This window comes from Orycteropus afer, unplaced genomic scaffold, assembly GCF_000298275.1.
Source record: "Orycteropus afer afer isolate SDZICR_OR568_19922 unplaced genomic scaffold, OryAfe1.0 scaffold00359, whole genome shotgun sequence".
NCBI lineage: Eukaryota > Metazoa > Chordata > Mammalia > Tubulidentata > Orycteropodidae > Orycteropus > Orycteropus afer.
The window spans coordinates 3,582,248-3,590,172 of NW_006921946.1; positions in this window are offsets into that span (position 1 = coordinate 3,582,248).

Below are 7,925 nucleotides of genomic sequence, written 5' to 3' on the forward strand. Positions count from 1 at the left end.
TGGAACTAGAAATACCATTTGACCCAGCCATTCTATTACTAGGTATATATCCTAAAGAAGTGAGAGCCATGACAAGAACAGATATATGTACACCCATGTTCATCCCAACTATTTACAATATTTACAATAGCCAAAAGATGGAAACAACCTAGGTTTCCATCAACTGAGGAATGGATAACCAAATTATGGTACATACACACAATGGAACACTATGCAACCCTAAAGAATAACATAGAATCTGCAAAACACCACATAAGGTGCGTGAACTTGGAAAACATTATGCTGTGTGAAAAAAGTCAATCACAGAAGGACAAATATTGTATTAGTTGGTTATTGTAAAAGTCAAGGAAAGGTTTATATATAGAAGGAAATATTCTTTGTTGGTTACCAGGGGTGGGAGGAGAGGGGAGGGAATACTGTAAGATAGATAGAGATAAATATTGATTTGTGTGAAGGGAATGGCGATGTATCAAATTTTAGTGATGAACATGGTGGCATTGAGGAAGAGGAAGACATAGAAAGGTACATGGGAGGTGCAGACAACAAAGATGACCCCTTTTGCACATACATTATTGCATTGTCAGTGAACACAGTCATGGGTATATGGGTGGATAGATGGGTTGACAGGCTTAACTATAAGGTATGTCTATGGAGTGGGGAGTGTGATCAAGACACTGTATAGGGTTATCAGACAATGTTCTACATGTGTATTTGTATGTTCTGTAAGAATTCCCAGGTGCATAGTAGAGCTGACAAGGGACAAGGTTGTAGTCACTTCTTGGTCACAGCCAGCTACCCAAAGGGACCAAGTAGTTGAACTGGTGGGCTCAGGACCATAGTTGCAGGGGACATCAAGATCAATTGGCAAAACATGTTACACAAAACATTGTTCCACCTCCTACTTTGGCGAGTAGCAACTAGGATCTTAAAAGCTTGCAAGCAGCCATCTAGATGCAATGATTGGTCTCTCCTCGTCCATAGCAGGGAAGAATGAAGAAAACCAAAGATTCATGGAAATAATTAGTCCTAGTGAATGGTACCTCATGCCATCCTTAGCCTATATGACTATGAGACCAGAGGAACTAGACAGTGCCTGGCTACCACTGTCAACCACTCAGAGGGGGATCTATGTAGGAGATCCTGGATAAAAAGGGAGAACAATGTGGAGCAAAACTCAAAATTATTTGGAGGGAAAAAAAAAGGGGGGGGAGGGTTGGGACCAGATTTGCCGGTCTGATAGAGCCTGATGGAACCACTGATACTATGGCCTCTATCTGCCCTTCAGGTCTAGAAATGAAGCCACTCCTGTGGCTTCCAGTCAAACAAAAGAGAAGTATATGAGTTGAACATTTACCTGAGGTAGATAACACCCCTTGGAGAGAATAATCATGAGAGAAAGAAGGGCTATTTATGCACAGTAATACAGCTCAGTGAGCAGGAGTGCATGGAGGGTTGGACACAGGGAAGAAATAACTGTTGGAAGGAAGTGGGAGGGGAGCTGCTTCACTTGGGTAAATTGTAGTCAATGTTATGAGACAAAGTGTATGTGAACTGCTGTATGGAAAGTGAATTTGCTCTGTAAGCTTTCACCCAAATCACAATAATAATAATAATATAAAAAAGAGAGAGAGAGCGAAATACAGACTTAGTTAAACCTTTATCCCTTCACAGCCATGGTTCTCAGAATTATCAGATTAATAGATTTCTTCAAATTTTCCATGACTTATTTGTCACTTCACAGATTTATATGACAGATTTATTATCTCAGTATTCCTAGTTGGAAAACACTTAGGTTGCATATATAAAAGTCAAAACAATATCCTTTAATAATGCCAAGGAAGTAACACAATCAATGGCTGAAGTTCATCATGAAGCCTTTTGAGTGATGGGAGTAATATGTTACTAATGATACCAGTGGCACAGGGGAGAGAAATTAGCTAGACTCAGCCAAAGCAGCTGATTAATAGACATGAATTAATAGACATGAATAATGTCTTTGATACTCATGTGGTTTAATGTATGTCATTATATAAATGATTGACTTGTTATCAGCCACAAGCATTAATGTTCTCAACCTGTGGATAAAGGTCAAAAAGTCTCCTTTAGTTTGATTCATTTTATTAATCCAAAGCTTTTGTGTTTTATGCAAGTCTCCCTATCTGATACTATTGAGAAATTTCATGATAACACAAATGCAAATTAGAGGTTCTCAAACACACATTTCTTCTGAGTTCTTGGCCTTTCTGCATGATCCTTTGACAAGAAGTAAGTCTGATTTTCCACCTTAAAACCATATAAAAATTATGAAGTTAAATAAAAAGAAAAATTATCAGATTATCCTATAAAAAACAAACTCACTGCTCTCAAGTCAGATCCAACTCACAGCGACCCCTCCTTGGGTTTCTGAGGTGGTATCACTACAGAAGTAGATTGCCCAATCTTCCTTCCTAGGAGTGGCTAGTGGGTTTGAACCACCAGCCTTCTGGTTAGCAGTCAAATGCTTAGGCACTATGCTTCCAGAGCCCCCAGACTATATGTCCTTATAATTTGAAAATAGATTCCCTTTTCCTTCAAAATCTGAGAATTTACAAAATACAAATGAAATATATTTGGAAATTTTAATTAACCTTCATTTTTATGATAAAATATTTTAAACTTAAATAAATTTATGGAAAATAAAACAGATAGCCATTGAAGAAATTAAAGAATGTTATACAGGTAAAATGCCCACATGCAATTGTGTAGTAGCTAATGATTGTAGTAGACAAAAGACTAATGATTGTAGGAGACAAAAGACCTTCTTTATAAGGGAATTCCCTCCTTATTGCAGTACTGATGAGGCATTCTGCTTCTGTAAATATTTGCAGCCTTGAAAACCCAACGGAAGTCACTATGAGTCCAACTGTCTCAAATGCAATGAGTTTGGTTTGGTTTTTGAAATCTCCAGAAGCCAGGTTTATAAAGAACAATCAATCCACAATTGATTTTGCAAGGAAAAATTATTTGAAAATATGGAGAAAGGACTAAAAGACAGTTCTTTTGCTGCAATGGTTCTGTCCCTTTTCTCTTCTGTGTGGTTTTATCAATCATTCCAATTATCACATATTCATTCTTATATTATTTAGTTTTCTTTTATCAATGTTTCCTAGATAATCATTTATATATTTGTTAGTTTTAAGTTTTTAGCATAAATCCAAGTTACTCACTGGTCACCTGTGAATTCAGACTACAAAATTTATCAGTGTATCTTTTTGGACAGTGGCCTGCATGGCGCAGTGGCTAAATGCTCAGCACCTAACTGAAAGGTCAGCAGTTCAAACCTACCTTCCACACTGCAGGAGGGAGATGTGACAGACCACTTCCATGAAGGTTTACAGTCTTGGAAACCCTAAGGGGGAGTTCTAATTTGTCCTTTAGGGTCACGATGAAGTAGAATGGACTCCATGGCAACTGGTTTTTGATATCCCTTTGAAATGGATGAGTAGAATCTAATCCATTGTGTTTCCATAGTATAAGGGATAATGGGAAGACAGAATGTCTTTTCAAAACAAACAGTTGTTAATTCTGTATAGAAAACTGCAGTAGATATTGTACTCTACCGATGTATGACTCTATTTACATACTGATTAGTTATTCAATGCTTGCTGAATGTTTGTGAACATGTTTTTGTTGTTTTCATTTATGTTTGATATGTACTACTGAGAAAATCTATAAGGCCCAATATAAATATTGGAAATGTTAATCATAAAAGGTTGTTCTAAATTTCTAAGTCTGATTACAAAATAAAGTTAATTGGAAACATTTTAATATGGTCCCTTCAAAAAATGTACATATTTGTAAACCATTATTTAGGTCAACATATTGAAAAAAAATATTTTCTAACAATGTATCACACAAAACAATTCAGAGGTTGTGCTGATTAAAAAGTATGTATAGGACTAAGTGTTCTTCATTATAAATTACCTGTAAGATTATTAGATGAAAAGATTTTAATGTTATATTAATAGTTTTTTAGTATTGAGAAATATAATTCTAGTCAGTAAACATATCTTTGTAAGAAGCCACATAGGACTGAGTGTAGAGGAAGATAAAACAATTACCATTAGAAACATTATTTTGGAAAAGTGGCCACTTGAAAACACCTAGAAGTAATGTCTGTTGTACATAAGTTTTCGGTGAGTGAGAACCAACTTGGTGGCACCTAACAACAATAAAAAGCAATACCAAGACCAAACCAAACTCATTGCCGTCAAGTCGGATCCAACTCATGGTAACCCCTCCTTGGGTTTCTGAGGTGGTATCTCTATGGAAGTAGATTGTACCAACTTTCCTTCTGAGGAGTGGCTGGTGAGTTTGAACCACCAGTCTTCTGATTAGCAGTCAATAGCATATAAAAATAATATAAGACCTATTCATGAAAATAGTGCTCTTACTGTGCATTTCTTAGCATCTATATGTTCCCTAAAATGAAGTAAATTCTACTTTCAATGAGAGATACTACTCAGTTTTGCTGCAATGATTCTGTGCTAGTAGTATATTTGGATACTTAAAGCTACTACCTACCTATGTCATTACTAAAACATATGCCTTGAAAAAGAAATTTTTTATTAGTTATCTAGAAAATAATCACATAAGCTCTAGTTTGTGTACAAATGACAGAGAATTGACTCTTGTAAGTTCTTGTTTGTTTCAATTTTTTTTTTTCCTTTGGGACATGCATTTTAGATTTGAAACTTAGGGATGTAACAGCTGACCCTGGAACTTCCTAGCAGATTATTTAAGTGTTTCATATTTATTTATCTGGCATTTTCTTTGAGCATCAGAAGATAGATAATGAAGTTTAATTAAGTTTTCCATATGCTTGCAGGCAAGATGAGGTTTTCTTTGGTTAAATAAAAATGAAAGGAAAAATTATCAATGGGTTGATTTCCCTATGCGCTCACATTTCAAATTCAAAATTTTGAAAAGCTAATATCATAGTAGAAAAAGAAAAGCCCTGAATGAAAATGGCAGTCCTCCAAAACTATGGAAGTAAAATTGAGATCATCCACTCTCTGAAGGCAGCAAATATTTCTGAATACCTGAGAATGCCAGATGGACAGAAACAAATTACGTATTCCCCACACTACTTGCATACGGTTATCCTAGGCTTTATAATTATTTTTATTGAAAAAGCTTATGTCTATGCTCTTTGTCTTACCTCAGCCTTCACACAGGACCCAGCAAGGAATTTCATATTGAACTTTTTGTAATTGAGCAAAGTGCATAAAGCTGAAACCGTTTGTTTCAATTGAAGAGCTAGATCACATCTGATTTTTATGTTCATGGTAGAATGAAATGATACGTTTGTTTCTGATTTGTTTCTTAGTACTTGGTTAATTCTTTACTATGGGAAATAAAGACTCCTTTTACCATTTATGTTGTCATATGCAAAGAAAAAAAAATAATTTTAGCCCCTACTTGTTCTGCCTTGTGATTTTCACTGAAGTGTCCTTAGAACTCACATGTCAATATCCCACACAACCTGTGATATGCAGATGAAACAATCTTCCTTGCTGAAAGTGAAGAGGACTTGAAACACTTACTGATAAAGATCAAAGACTACAACTTTCAGTATGAATTACACTTCAACATAAACAAAATAAAAAATCCTCATAACTAGACTAATAAGCAACATTGTGATAAATGAAGAAAATATTGAAGTTGTAAGCATTTCATTTTCCCTGAATCCACAATCAACACTCATTGAAGAAGTAGTCAAGAAATTAAATGATGTATTTATTGCATTGGATAAATCTTCTACAAAAGACCTCTTTAAACTGTTGAAAACAAAAATGTCACCGTGAGGATTAAGGTGTCCCTGATTCAAGCCTCGTTTTTTTCAATAACCCATACACATGTGGAAATTGGACAATGAATAAAGAAGACCAACGAAGGATTGATGCACATGAATTATGGCATTGTTAAAGAATATTGAATATATCTTGGACTGATAGAGAAGCAAACACATTTGTCTTGGAAGAAGTACAGCCAGAATGTACCTTAGAATTGGGGTTAGTGACATTTCATTTCAGGTACTTTGGATATGCTATTAGAAGGGACTGGCCCCTGGAGAAGGGCATCATGTTTAGTTAAGAAGAGGGTCAGCAGGAAAGAGAAGACCCTCAGTGAGATGGATTGACACAGTGCCTGTAACAATGGGCTCAAACGTAGCAACAATTTGTGAGGATGGTGCACTAGGCTATACTTTGTTCTGTTACACATTCGCTACAAGTCAGAACCGACTCAGAGTCACCTCACAAAAACATTGAGAAATGTGGCAGCTATTGGACCACTTAAAATAGGAGAATACAGAGGAAAACAAAAACTATCAGATGGTGAAATTCCACTTTGATGAAAAAGTCCCAATCATAAGTAGCACAGAAATACATCTGAAGTTCCGTCACAGCTCCATGTCCTTTCAAGTACGTTGTGCAAATAACTGAGACTTCATAACCATTCTGTTGACAAATAAAAACAAATTTGTGCATTTTTGAAAATATATAGTTGAACCTTTACTTGATAAACTAAGGTGGTGCTTCCAATCACACACACAATAATTCATTCACCAGTTGAGCTACAGGAAGCTGCTATTACACTCTTAGAAATAAATGGCAGTTTACATTAACACAAAAATATTAACTTGGGAAGTCATTTGGCATTTAGCTCACCATTCTAAAAACTCATTAATAGGCTTTCTCTGCATTCCATACCATGATTTTTCTTTCTGTGGAAAGAGAAAAGAAGAGAAAATTCTTATTAATGTTTAAACAGTCCATAAATAATTTAAGATACACCTTAATAAGGTAAATTAGGTAGGTAAGAAGCTCAGGAATAGTATTTGCTATGACTTTTTCTTCCATTTCCTCCTAGCACTCTGGTACCAAAGTAAATGAGTTAAACTAAGGATTTTATTGCTCCACTCTGTAAGTTATTGAGGAATTCTCAAAAGAAATGAACATGTAATTTAAACAGAAGTTAAAACTGGCACAAAGCCTCCAAAATATTAATACATCTTTATGGTCTTTGCAATGCAACACAACGCAATACTGCCATCTAGTCAGATCTGACTCATAGCGACCCCTACTTGGGTTTCTGAGTCAGTATCAATACGGATGTAGATCACCCAAACTTCCTTCTGAGGAGTGGCTGGTGGGTTTGAACAGCCAGACTTCTGGTTAGCAGTCAAATGCTTTAGGCACTACTAATAGAATATTTGTTACAGAATGATTACTCCAGGAGCTCTGGTAGCATAGCGCCTAAGGCATTTGACTGCTAACCAGAAGTTGGCAGTTCAAACCCACCAGCCACTTCTCAGAAGGAAGGTTGGACAATCTACTTCCATAGTGATACTGGCTTGGAAACCCAGGAGCAATCACTATGGGTTGGATCCGGCTTGACGGAAAAACAACAAACTTCATACCAGTCTCAGTAAAAGCATGGCTTGTGGTGGCCTCCTCATTCAAGATCTGGATTTTTACCAAATTACTCACTACTTCCTGTTATGCTCAACTTGAGTAGTGAAGTTAATATAGTCATTTTTGGTATGTTTCCTCCGTTCACCAGCCAATGTCTTTAATACATTTGAGGCTACATGTTGTATTCGCTTAAAAGTTAACTAGATGTTTCAAGAGTTTTGAGAGTTAATGTATCGCCTAAATTGTAATGTTGTCATATTTGGTTTCTCTAATCTCTTTGGAACATCAGGAATAACCTGCAAAGGCTCAGGCATTTCATTCATGATGCATTCAAAATGCAATATTTTTAAATGGCTGTTCTTCCAGCTTCTTTTTTTTTCTTTGGTCATGTGACAAAAAATATTTTTTCCAAACTTTATAACTCAAAAATATATTTTTAAAATGGTGTGTGCTATAAGGAAAGAAATT